The sequence below is a fragment of the Anser cygnoides genome, chromosome 3 (assembly GCF_040182565.1).
Source record: "Anser cygnoides isolate HZ-2024a breed goose chromosome 3, Taihu_goose_T2T_genome, whole genome shotgun sequence".
In the NCBI taxonomy this organism is placed as follows: domain Eukaryota; kingdom Metazoa; phylum Chordata; class Aves; order Anseriformes; family Anatidae; genus Anser; species Anser cygnoides.
This window is the reverse complement of record NC_089875.1, coordinates 77,604,200-77,617,502: the sequence shown is the minus strand read 5'-3', so window position 1 is coordinate 77,617,502 and position 13,303 is coordinate 77,604,200.

Genomic DNA, 13,303 nt, shown 5'->3' with positions numbered 1-13,303 from the left:
AGTGGGTGCCTCTGTCCCCTGCAGCAGGGCATTGCCCACTACTATCACTCTCTGGTATGGCTGCAGAATCATGAACGCAACAATTCTTTCTGCATCTCTCCTCTCTCAAACAAAACTCCTCTAACAGACAAAACAGTGTCTGAAGTCTTAATGCAGGCCATAATGCGAATCACAGAACTATAGTCATTGAATGGCTTGGGTTGGAAGGGACCAACTAAGGTCCCTTAGATGACCAGCTAGGGTCATCTAATTCCAACCCTCCTGCCATGGGCAGGGACCCTTCCCACTAGACCAGGTTGCTCAAAGCCCCATCCAGACTGGCCTTGAACATTTCCAGGGATGGGACATCCATAGCTTCTCTGGGCAATCTGTTCCAGTGCCTAACCACCCTCATAGTAAAGAGTTTCTTCCTTATATCTAACCTAAACCTACCCTCTTTTAGTTTAAAGCCATTACTTCTTGTCCTATCACTGCACTCCCCAACAAAGAGTCCCTCTCCAGCTTTTCTGTAGGCCCCCTTTAGGTACTGAATCACTTTAGATCATCTATTTTACATGGTGCCACCCTGCCAGGCTCATATAATGGTCCCAAGAAATATTTTACTAACTTAGGGCTGAGGATAAAAACAAAAATCCATAACCATGTTGTGCCACTGACAGAAAGACAGAAAAAAATAATACTATATATCTTTATAAATATCTATATTACTATATATCTTGATAAAGTTTGGTGACACTGACAGTGAAGACAGGCTGCACTGATACATAAATATAATAACTACTTAAGTCAATTTTCTCTTTCTTGGAATTTCAATTTTGTCATGCAGATCTTTCTACATGCTATTCAGACATACTTCTAAAGCATTTTAGCTTTTTTTTCTCATGCTACTTAGTTTGAAAGCTGCCCTAGAAATTAATTTCTCCATGGCCAGAAGCTTTATTGCAATTTCCTTTCTTAGGTATATTTTCTGCTAATTATTATTACTGATTAAACTTAATTTAATCTGGGAGATTTTTTTTTTCAGTTTATTGGGCTAGACCTATAGTGACCATTTCCCTACAGGCAATTTGTAATATTAAAAATACTTTCTGTGTTTTCTCCATTTTACATTGCTTTTCTTGTTGGGCGAGTATTTCACCAATTTGTTTAGATGAGATGTTTCTGGTTTAAGCCCTCAATAGGCACACACTAAGGAAAATTTATATATACACCTTTCTTTGATATATATGCCCAAAGAAAAATGTATTTTATTGGAAAATTCCAAAACCCAAATCAATTTAACCAAGAACATGGAAAATTCCACTCCAGAAGGATTTTCAGAAAACTGAGAAATAGAAAAGCAAGGTTTTATGCCTTTTAAATGAATTATTAGTTATTGCCAAACCTTGCAATATGGACGATGCTTTTTTTTTTTTTTTCAATTTCAGTCTTTCTGTGCTTGCTGTAACTATGATGTCCTAAAAAAGATTTATTTTTTTTTAAATTGGATGTTCAAAAAATGTCAGATTCAAACACTGCTAGTAGACTATTTCATGAAAGCACAGCAGAAAGATTGGTTTGAATATTTTACTGGCTTAGGGTTGTGAAATTCTTTGATCAAAGACTCCCAACAATGTCATATCATCAAGTTAAACTTTCTGAAGTGCCATGTGAATCTAAGGAATTTCCATTGTTTTCAAAGAATGTTCTTTGCAGGCTTGCTTTGAAGTAAGGAAAATGCAATGAGGCCTCTAAGTAGGTAATAGGGGTAGAAAATACAGCAGTTATAAAATCACATATTACAAAGACACTTTTGCTCACTGTGTGCATGTGAGCACAGTGCTTTACACTGAAAGAGAATTTGTGTATTAAAATAAATGCACAACTTTATAGTTTCACAGATATAATCAGGAAATTAATGATCACAAGTGCTTCAAAACAGAAATCAGCATTGCCTTTTCCTTGTGGAGGAACTGCTGGTAATAGCTAGTCCAATGTGAATATTACCTGACCCAAATACAGATGGGACTGGCATAAGACCTGTTATTACAGCAAATAATCATATTTTAAAATCTTTTTGCAGATTTTTAGGTTTGTTTTGAATATCATAGAATCACAGAATCTTTAAGGTTGTAAAAGACCTCTAAGATCATCTGGTCCAACCATACCTCTACCACCACTATCACCCACTAGATCATGTCCCTGAGTACCATATCCAACCTCTTTCCTTAAACACTCCCAGGGATGGTAAATCCACCACCTCACTGGGCAACCCATTACAATGCCTGACTACTCTTTCGTAGAAGAAATGTCTCCTAATTTCCAACCTAAACCTCTCCTGGCACTACTTGAGGCCATTCCCTCTAGTCCTATCACTGGTTACCTGTCAGAAGAGGCTGACCCCCAGCTCCCCACACCTTCCTTTCAGGTAGCTGTAGAGAGCAATAAGGTCTCTCCTGAGCCTCCTCTTCTCCAGACTAAACAACCCCATTTCCCTCAGCTGCTCCTCATAGGACTTGTGTTTCAGACCCACCACCAGCTTTGTAGCCCTTCTCTGGACACATTCCAGGGCCTCAATGTCTTTCTTGTAGTGAGGGGCCCAAAACTGAACACAGTACTCAAAGTGCGGCATAACCAGAGCAGAGTACAGGGGGATGATCACCTCACTGGTCCTGTTGGCTCCACTATTCCTGATATGAGCCAGGATGCCGTTGGCCTTCTTGGCCTCCTGGGCACACTGCTAGCTCATGTTCAGGCAAGCATCAGTCAGCACCCCCAGATCCTTTTTCTCTGCACAGCTTTTGAGCCACTCTGCCCCAAGCCTGTGAAGCTGCATGGGGTTGTTGTGGCTGAAGTGCAGGATCCAGCACAACACTATCTGTGTTTCCTTATCCTTAAATCAGTGACCTTACAGAAAGTTTCATGAACTCAAGTGAGTGAGGAGTCAGAAGACAGAGGTGTGCTGTGGTCTTTTTGCCTTCCTATCTGAGCCTGCAGCAGTCAAAGAAAGGAGAATGAACTTAGAAGGGACAGGGGTGTTTGAGGAAAAAGTATGAAAAGGCTGAAGAAGCTTGGTGGGCAACCAGCTCCCCTCATATTCTGTTAATTTTTCTCTGAGCATGACTTAAATTGATAGTCCAGTGTTTCATTTCTTATGTGCATGTAGTAGCGGCATGTTGGTAAACCTCTCTATGCCACCACTTCTGTTAATAGTTCACTATGCTTTTGGGGAAGTGGGAAGCCTTGAGAGTATAAATCTCAAATTGCTGGTCTAAACAGTTCAGTTGGCAACCTGGCTTCCACACCAGGATGCTTACAGCTTACACAATGGAGCAACAAAACATTTAAGAAGGAACAAGACTAGAGTTGAATAAAACATTGAATTCTTCTCCTCATACGTATATTATATACGTATATACTATATACACATATATACATTATATACATATATACATTATACACATATACATGTATATTATATAAATATATTCATATATTTAAAACTATGGAAATAAAATGTTTAAATAATATGATTATTTTCCATTTTGCTTGTTCGTATTTTGTGATCACATAAAAATGCCACTGTTTACATGTATAAACATTATCAGTGAATATTTTTATCGTGTTATAAGATTTACTTAAAGGGATTTGGGCTTAGAATGTTTATGATCAAACCTGTACCTAATTATAACTTTACTATTCTGATGAAAACAGTTATTAGAACCTGTTCTAAAACAAGTACAGATTATTCTTTACTTTCATAGTATGTACTTCAGGAGAAGTATACCATATTTGAATAAACTTCCACTATTATATAATAAACTATTAAATGGTTTAAACTTCCTATATGATATTTCACTTGCTAAGGACTTTATCATTAAGTGTTTTTCCCTCTTTAGAAATTTGTGTTCTACAGCTAGTAATGAAATACTAATCTCTATCCTCAGTGAACAAGGATATTGTGCCTGGTAGAAGACAAGGGTGTAACCAAAGACATGATGGAAATAAGATCTTTTACATTAATTCTGCTGCATTGGTGTGTCTGCCTTGGAATGATACTTCCCTTTATCTGTGTACTTGATTCATGAGATTCTATTAAGATGCAATTCTCCAAAATTGAATTTCCTTATTGGTCTAGCAAACATCTCTGCTCTTAAGCTTTCTTCTAGGCTGTAAGGGTACGAGAGACATGCAGAAGTCCACAGAAAACATTTTAACTGTATATTTATATTACCTTTGTGTGAACTATAGTATCTAGAACTAGATGACGCACTCAGAAAACAATCCTAAGCAATGCACAGGGACACAGAGGCTGCTCAATCACTCTTTAGTGATTTAATCTATCTGTCTTTCAAGGCTTAGCTTCTTACACTTCTATCAGTAGATTTTGATGATCATACTAATGGTTCTGAAACAACTTTCTAAATTATCATAATTATTATAATGGCCTGATGATAAAGTATTTGACTTTTTTTTCCTCTTATGAAATATTTATTTTCCAGCTGAACAGTACTAACAACATAACACTGAAGATACAAACCATGGGTTCTTTTTGAAGTTATATTTCAATGTTTAATATTGTATGAAACATCCTCTGTGATGGAATCATGCAGAAAATAAGCTTTTTCTTATTAATATGAACTCATTAAAAATGTCTGATTTTTGCAAAGCTGTTTTCCCTTCAACATCTCAAATTTCTCATAACAAGAATCTGTGAACTGCACTTCATATTTACTGTCTGTCATTGATGACTATGCTGCTAATCTGAGGAGAGAGCAAGCTGCTTCTCCTGACTATGAATGCTAGAATCTGGATCAAGATCTTTATTTAATGTCAAGTGATGTGTCTGTTACAACCAAAGAAGTTCTGATTAGCCAATATTGTAGCCGCTAATAAATATGTAGCAGGAGAGTCAGTGAAGGGGTATTACGGAAATTCACAAATGGAGTACTTATAATGTTATATAATAGTGAAATATACATATATATATATATTTTTTGATTACTCAACAGATTTCTTTCTGTCTGTCCTATCAGTGGCAAGTGTGCCTTCTCCTTCCCCTCAAACTTTTTTCCAATTTATCATGGAAAAGAAGGGATAATATAATGTGGGTAATAGAAGCTGAGAATGGGGGAAGGCACCAGAATCCAATAAAATAGAGAGACAATATGAAGATTGGATCAGATTAGAATTTATAGGCAAAACAAGGCATAGAAAGAAGTGAATTTTAATTTTCTTTTGTAATTCTGGATGAGGAACGTGGAAAGTTTACCATAATATAAAACTGAAATGTTGAGTAGCAGTACCAGAGTGTTGGGAGACTTTTCAGAGGGAACTACATGAATCATAAAAGGCAGCTGTCATTTTATTGCCAGCAGGTGCCGAAGTGCCTACAATGTATTAGATAATAGAAACACAGAAATCTTCTAGGGCTATGGAAAATTGTTAAAAACATCTATATTTATATGAAAGGAGTGAATATAAAACACATATGTGAAAACACCAGCAGGAGATAGGCTATAAAAATCACATATGTTGCTGACAACTACAGCAGCATCTACTTGCAATTTCTCCAGACAACCAGATCTGAAAGAGAGGCAGAGAGTAAATCCTGATGACTTGCAGAGTTGGGACAGAATACAGAGACTAATCATGGCCAGCTCCTGAAGTGTAGCATGAGACACATCCAAACCCAGCACATTCCTAAGAAGTAAGCACGAAATGTGGGAAGAGGCTTGAAGACTGATGTCCCTTGCCCTCTGTGTCATTGCCAGCAATCCTGGACAGACTACCTGGATACAAGTGTCTTTGGACCTGAATGCTTGGCAGACTATTTACACACATCTTGGTGCTTGTGGGCATGAGATTGTGAATCAATCAGTTGTGATTTAACATAAATTAATCTCTACTTCCTCAGAGATATTGTATTGAGCTGTGTTGTTGCTACAGTGTTAAAAAATCATTTCCTACAGATTAATTTGGCAGCCATTATGTTTTTAAGGAGTTCAGAAAAGATATGTATACTACAATAAGCAATTTCACCTTCATTTATATTGTTACATGAGATGAAATGCCCAGTTTGTCAAAATAATGGGTCATCTCTGAATGTGAAAAGCACATTTATTTTGTACTGAAGTACAAAAGAAAACCAGCATTTCTAGGACTGGGTTCATCCCATCCTGACACGGTCCTCTGAAAAAGGACCTTCTTCAGACGAATTGTAACCACCAGAGCACAGAACTGAATCTCCCTGGGTGTCTTCCAATGCCAGGTTGTATAAAATTAAATTTAGATATCTAAGTGTAGGAAAGTAATTAGAACACCGAAATATGTATTTTAGCGCCATGGTGAGTGGAGAACAGGGGAGCAGGAGCTGCTGCCCAGTGGAGAGCTGTGCCCGAGTACTGCCAAGGTAAAGGGCTGTTGGCTGCCCCTGCTTCCTGACTTGCCCCTCTCCTGGCCACAAGGCAGATGTGGGGACTGAGCATAAAACAAGCATAAAACCACATAAAAGGCATAAAACCACTATGGGCTATGACTTTTTATGAAATAGTGTCTCTCAACTATAAACCAGCATCTGAAAGAAAATGGCAGCGCTGTGTGCATAGTGGGAAGGGACTTCCTGTTGTGAGGTACTTCTGGGTAAACTGCAAGGAGCAGCTGGTGCTGCTGGCCAGGGGCAGGGCCTGTGGACACGCAGAGGTATGACATTTCATTGAATGGTGGCCACCAAAGGCAGAAAGGGGTGGAGTAAATAGACAACGTGACTGGACGAAGGGCAAGAAAGAGTTGTGATTGCTGGGAGGGGCAGGGCTTCCTCAGAAAGCTGGCAGAAGGGATGTGGTCACTCCTCTTGGAGCACTGTTGTCTGTGTGCTGGTTCTCCAGAGCTGACCCAGCACTGTTCGCTGAGGCTGGCAGAGGGAAGCTGGCTAACAAGCAGAAGAAATAAAGACTAGATTTTCCATCCCTTTGGCACAAACAGTAACTATATTCTTATACAAATCCTGCCTTCTTAGAGGATAGATTTAGTGAAGCAGGTCACTAGTGTGTTATAAGGAAGAACTGAGGCAGTGATGATTGTTTATTCTTGGAGTCTCTCTTCAACAAGAGCAACAAAGTATGAAGAAAGAAATGGGAAAGAGACCGAGGGCCTTCTGATTGCCAGCCCTATGCATATTTCCCTGATTGTAGTAGGAGATTTCTTTTATATTCAGGGTTGTTAAATCATGTATCACACACTGTTTTAACACAGAACTTGGATTCACATTTTTTGAATTTCATTTTGAAAAGTAAATATTTTGACAGTTATTTCTGTCAGTATCACACATTTGCAAGCTGAATAAACAGATGCGTGTCATAGATGCTTGAATGGGTAACTGTCCAAGAGGATTGTAATATGAGTTGAGAGAAAACGCATTGAAGGTGGCTCAGATGCAAGGCACAGACTGGTTTTTGGTCTCCACACCCACGTACCTTGTACCAACTGTTGACAGTACGTTTAGAAACTGTCATACGTACGTATGCTCCACCAGGAATGTTTTTTTGTTTGTTTGTTTGTTTCTGTTGTTTTTGTGAAACCAGTGACTGGCATGGATTTTCAGCACACTTCCTCTCTTGTCAAACTATTCAGAGGCACTAGGGTCTTCTCTGTCCTCTTTGTCTAATTCAGGAGGAGTACATGCATATAAGTATTTTGGAAATAAAAGGGGACAGATGAAGTCCTTCAAACCTTTTTGGCTTCTTTTGTGGTGTTGGTACAGTTGCAGTAGAAAAGACTTGGCTTTGTGTGGGTAACTTCCAAATCCTGAAGAAAGATGAACACCAGAGTGAAGAGGGAAGTTCTCGGCCACCAGCAGTAAGCTACAGGCAGCCAAATGCCTGCAGCTGCTCAGCTGCTGCTCCACCTGTCAGCCTTTTTGTGTATGGAGCAAAAGTTGTCATTTGTCAGCATGAAAAGAAAAAGAACAGGCAGAGCTGACAGTATACTGAAATGACTGCTTTTGAACTCTGATGAGCTGTGCTCTAATGACATTTTTTTATTCCTAATGATACACAGAGGTTCCCTATTTGCCTTTTCTTATTCCTCTTGACTGAAAACCAAGGCTTCAGTAAGATAGAAGATCCACTGATGCTTTGTAGGCGTGAGAACAGATTTCTGATTCATTTTGTATGTTGCTGCATCAATTCAATCTGTGTTTAGCATGCCTGGATACTTTAGTGATACCAGGTTTGTCATTACAGTGTGAACAACCCCAGAAAAAAAAAAAAAAAAGGAAAAAAAAAAAAAAGCACCAACAAACAGTCAAAACACAGAACAGGTTAAGAATAGGATGAAAAAGAAGGGAAAATGTCTCTTTTTCATGCAGATGTTGTTATGCAGGCAGTAACAGTTTTGCAATCTTTTGTGATTGACATCTGGCATTTATTATTTTATTTAAAATCCCTGATCCTTATGACAAAAGGATACATATGCTATTGACAGCTGTGTAGTGAAAGGACATGCAGGATAAACTTGTTAGGATACATGAAGAGTTGTATCTGTATGAAGCTCTCCAGATCAAATTATCTCTTATGGAGATATGTGCTGCCAGGTTTAGACATCTTTCAGTAAGTTGTCTGTATCGCAGTGCTCTAAACTTTGTATTTTAACTTTTTTTAAAGCCTTCATTTCTGTGGGAAAATGCTCAGGCAGAAATGCTATAGAAAGTCACAGCTGAAAGTATAAAAAGAACCTTACATTTCTAGGCCAACCATGTAGGGTTTTTTTTGAAGTCAGATTCATGAGTTTCCTTGCTGGTTAATAGCTATAGAGCATGAAACTGGGCAAGGTCAAAGCTGATCTGGTATGTATACAATGTGTGTAAATAGGATACTCAGAAACACAGTAATGCTTGTGCTGGATTCATAGAATCACAGAATAATTAAGGTTGGAAAAGACCTTCAAGATCATCTGGTCCAGCTGTCCCCCTACCACTGATATCACCCACTAAACCATGTCCCTAAACACCAGGTCCAACCTTTCCTTAAACACCCCCAGAGACACTGACTCCACCACCTCCCTGGGCAACCTGTTCCAATGCCTGACTACCCTTTCTGAGAAGAAATGTCTCCTGATTTCCAACCTGAACCTCCCCTGGTGCTACTTGAGGCCATTCCCTCCAGTCCTAAATTTGAGATTACCCAGTATGTATGTATGTATGTATAGTATATAGTAGTGTGTATACTGCAGGGTTGTGTTAAGGCTCTGGTGTACTGAGAATTTAAGTGCACAGTGTATTACGTGCTTTTGCCTTCTGCCAAGCAGATGTTAGTGATGTGGTAGTATATGTAGGATTCTTTGTCACCTGATCAAAAAACAAGGGCATCAAGAAGGAATGATAAAGAGAGGGAATCTAGGAGTTAACCAAAGACTCTTCGTATGACAGGATGGAATAACTGAAATGAGAAATATTGTCTCTAATCTGGATAAGTATCATATTCTGTACTACTGAATTGTGGAAGACAGAATAAACTAAAATGATTAAATAGGTTCCAGTTTTGAAGTCTTCTGTTTCAATGCTGTCTTTCCTATCAAGTAAGAGTGGCATCAAGGGAACATCAGATCTGCATCAAATTGGCCCTTCTGACTCTTACTATACAGAAACAATTCTGCAAGGGCATTAGCAATGTTAGTAGCCAAGTTCATTTGTTTCCTCAAATATCTTCTGTCAGAAAGGGGAAAATAAACAGAGCAATGTGGTTGTCACCCACTGTGATAACAGGGTATGCTAACAAACAGCATGCTGCCTTTAAACAATGCTATAGAGTAACTATTAGCCTGCTTAGCTTAAAATGCCAATACACTTTTAAAAGGTAGAGTCAGTGGAGAGAGAAATAACGAAAATACGTAATGCAGCTCATAACTATTTTCTGTGGAGAGAGTGTTGACAACAAACAATCTCTCTGGATTAACAGCCAGTAATGAAGCATGTGCTATTGGATTTCCTGAAACAATTATGGACATTGATATGTGTGAAATTATTCAAAATGGCTCAGCATTCTATGAATAAATATGATGTGGTAGAGGGTACTGGAAGTTCTGCAAGTGTTATGAACAGCTTAGTGTTGATGTTCAAAACTTTAGAAGAATTTTGGAGAAGGTAACCATTTTCCTATTCTGTCCTATTGCATACTGATTTATCCTTAAATCACAAGCAGTGAATGGAAGACAAATATTTTGTATTTTTTTATACATAGTATTCTCTTTATCCTGTGGAAATAAATTGTACACATGGTGACTGAAATAAAACCAAAGGCAGATGTTTATATGATTTTTTTAGTTATCTTTTTTAGTGTTTTTTTTTTTTATTCATTAGCCTCCTCCCTCCCCCGCAAAATAAAAACATTCCCCCGCCCCTGAAGTCTCCATACCATAACTCAGTGCTTGTAAGAAGTTTATCTGAAATTGCAGTCAGTTATTCCTGTAAAAACTGTACTGGGAAGAAGGCTTTTGGTACAGTTAAAGAAAAATGCTGCTATTGCTCAATGTCTCTTTCTAAAGACATGATATTGCCTGGATACATGTTCTTTTATATCAGATGCTTTGTGTGAGTCAGAACAAAAGTCCCTCAGCTCTTCAAAATTGTGGTCATTTGAAGCACCATTGTAAAATCAATTGCCAGTGCTTCACAGCTTCTCCCTGTACCCCTTTAGGGTAGTAGCAATATGTTTGGAGTTCTGACTTTCAGAGCTGGGTTCCATTTCTCACTGCCTCCTTGAATTTTGCTTTGGTTTTGTACATCTCTTTTCAACCAGTTTACTTTTTCTGCCCTTTATTTTCTGGGGCTGTCAGTCTCATCTGAAACTTTCAATGAAAAAATTGAACTACTTCTTATATTTGCCCCCAATACCACAGCGCTGTAGATCACTGACATCAGCCAAAGTTCCCAGTGCTGACATTTTATCTGGACACAGTCATTCAGTTTTTCTGCTGTCCTCCACACTTGTCAGTGGTCTTGACACAAGACTTGAAAATGTCTTCTGTGTAGGTGTAAGTTCCTGATTCCTTTCAAATATAACATAGTGTGTGTTACTCTACAGCTTCTGTCTCTGGAGTTTGAACAAAACCTGATTCTAGGAAAAGAAAATATTATTTTACTATGTTATTCTGTCCTGCAGGTTTCACTTCAGGTTACCTGACGAAATAGATTCACTCCATAAGTCCAGAGTGCTCTGAAAAACATTTTCCTGAGGTTGGGCTGTTCTCTCTCTGGGGTGCCTGCAAGGTGCCTTTTCAAAGCAGATCCCGATCCCAATATAGAACTGCAGCCTTACATCTCTACCTGGAAGAGTGACTTTGAAAAAAGGAAAATTTCAAGACATGAATGATGACACATCTGTCCCTCAGACTAGTTGTCCATCTGCTGACATAAAAGCAGCCCATTAGAACTGCTCTTAAAATTGATTTCAGAGAAGGGCTGCAAAATCATAGTGGCAATTTAATTAATGTTATGGAAATAGTTGAAAAAAAAAATGTCTGAATCTTTTGGCTGCTTCTAAAATGGAAACAGTGTGGCAGCAGAACTAATCTTGTAGCTGATAGACAGAATTAGTGCAACAGCTGTACAGGTGAAGATAATTTTAATAACAATGAAAGGAGGAAAAATAGGGATGAGCTTGCTAGGGCTAAGTGGTGCTAAATTTCAGTAGCAAAATTGCACCTTTGTGGGAAACATGTTTTAGAATATGAATTATAAATTATGATATAATCTACAAATGATATTATATACATATAAATTCATACTGTAAACTATAGTATGTAGAAGCACTAGGTAACTTTTTCTAGAGAAAAAATTGATTCAGTCTCCACTTCATTTTGTGGAGTATGATTTTCTGTTTATGTCCAGAAATAGAAAAAGTGCTTTGAAATCATGGAAAGAATCAAAGGTAGATATCTACAATCATGCCAGATTTTCCCCCTAGATTACTTTATCTGTCTGCTTTGTAGAACTAATAGAGAAAACAAAAAATTATCTAGATGCATTTTTTCCTACATGTCACTCTGTAATAATACTTGCTGAAGTCCTAAATCTCTAGTCATTATGAAATATGACTTCTTGTGAAGAAAAGATATTAAGCTTCTGCCTTAAAGAGAGAAGGAAAGATGCACCTGTGAAAACTGATCAGGGCATAAAAAGGGAACTTTGTAATTAGCTCTAGACATTAAGTGATTTGGTTCCATTATTAATTTACTTACCTATTCAAACTCCAGCTTTTATTGGCTTTGGTAGAATTCTTTAGCTGAGATTTGTAATTGGAGAGACAGACAATTCCTTAAACTAAATAAGGATTGATTATTATTGGTAGTTAATTTGATTTAGCACCAATTCAATACTGAGAGTCACTGCTCTGATGTATTTCTAGTTTAATTTAATATTTATAGAGAGTAGGGCTGCAAGGGACTTCAAAAGGTCATCTAGTTCATCACCCTGTACCAAGACAGGAACACTGTACCCACGTCATTAGTATTAATAGTAACTTAACTTTGATGTAATATTTTCTTTATTTCCCAGTGTTGTATTAAAACTTGTACAACTTGTATTAAATCAGGCTAGTTACAATAAACCACACCAATTCAACCTTTTATATTTCAATCAGTTAGTCTAAAACCTCAGCTTGCCCTCCTGATCTTTGCATGAAGTCCTGGATTCTCCTGCTAATCATATGAGTGTATTTAGAAAAAAAAAAGAAAAAAAAAAGTAATTAACTGCTTGCAGTTCTGCCTCTCTTCAAATAAAAGAATCAGGAAAATAAGTCACGTATCCTCTTACCTAATGTGATCCTTTAAAACATGCACATAGATAGCTGCCCTCTTAGAATAGGCTAACTGGGTATTTTTTTTTCAAATTGGCCATTTTATTCTCAAGGCCAGTTTTGCTGCATCCTTTAATCTTATTTTCTGCCTATCAAAATTTTGTCTCTCTGTGTGTGCACGCAAGCATGCACCTGTGTGTCTGTGTATGGGCATGTGTGTAGTGCGAGGTTAAGTGTCATTGGGACTGGAGCCAATATACAGCATTGTTCTGTATCTCTGCAGGTCTGGGAGACACCAGGTAGTCTCTGCAGGTAGAGTCAGTATCTTGCAACTGCATTTGTTACAGGCTTATATACTATAACCTTTATATGCTACACTAGAGGTATTGTTGAGGGATAGGATATAGATAGAATATGGTCTTGAATAATCTTGACATTGGAACTCAGAGCCAAATCTTTTAGGAAAACTTTTGAGCTGCACTTTTTCAAGATGAAGAATGGAGGAAGGTTTTGTTGTGTGAGGTTTTGTG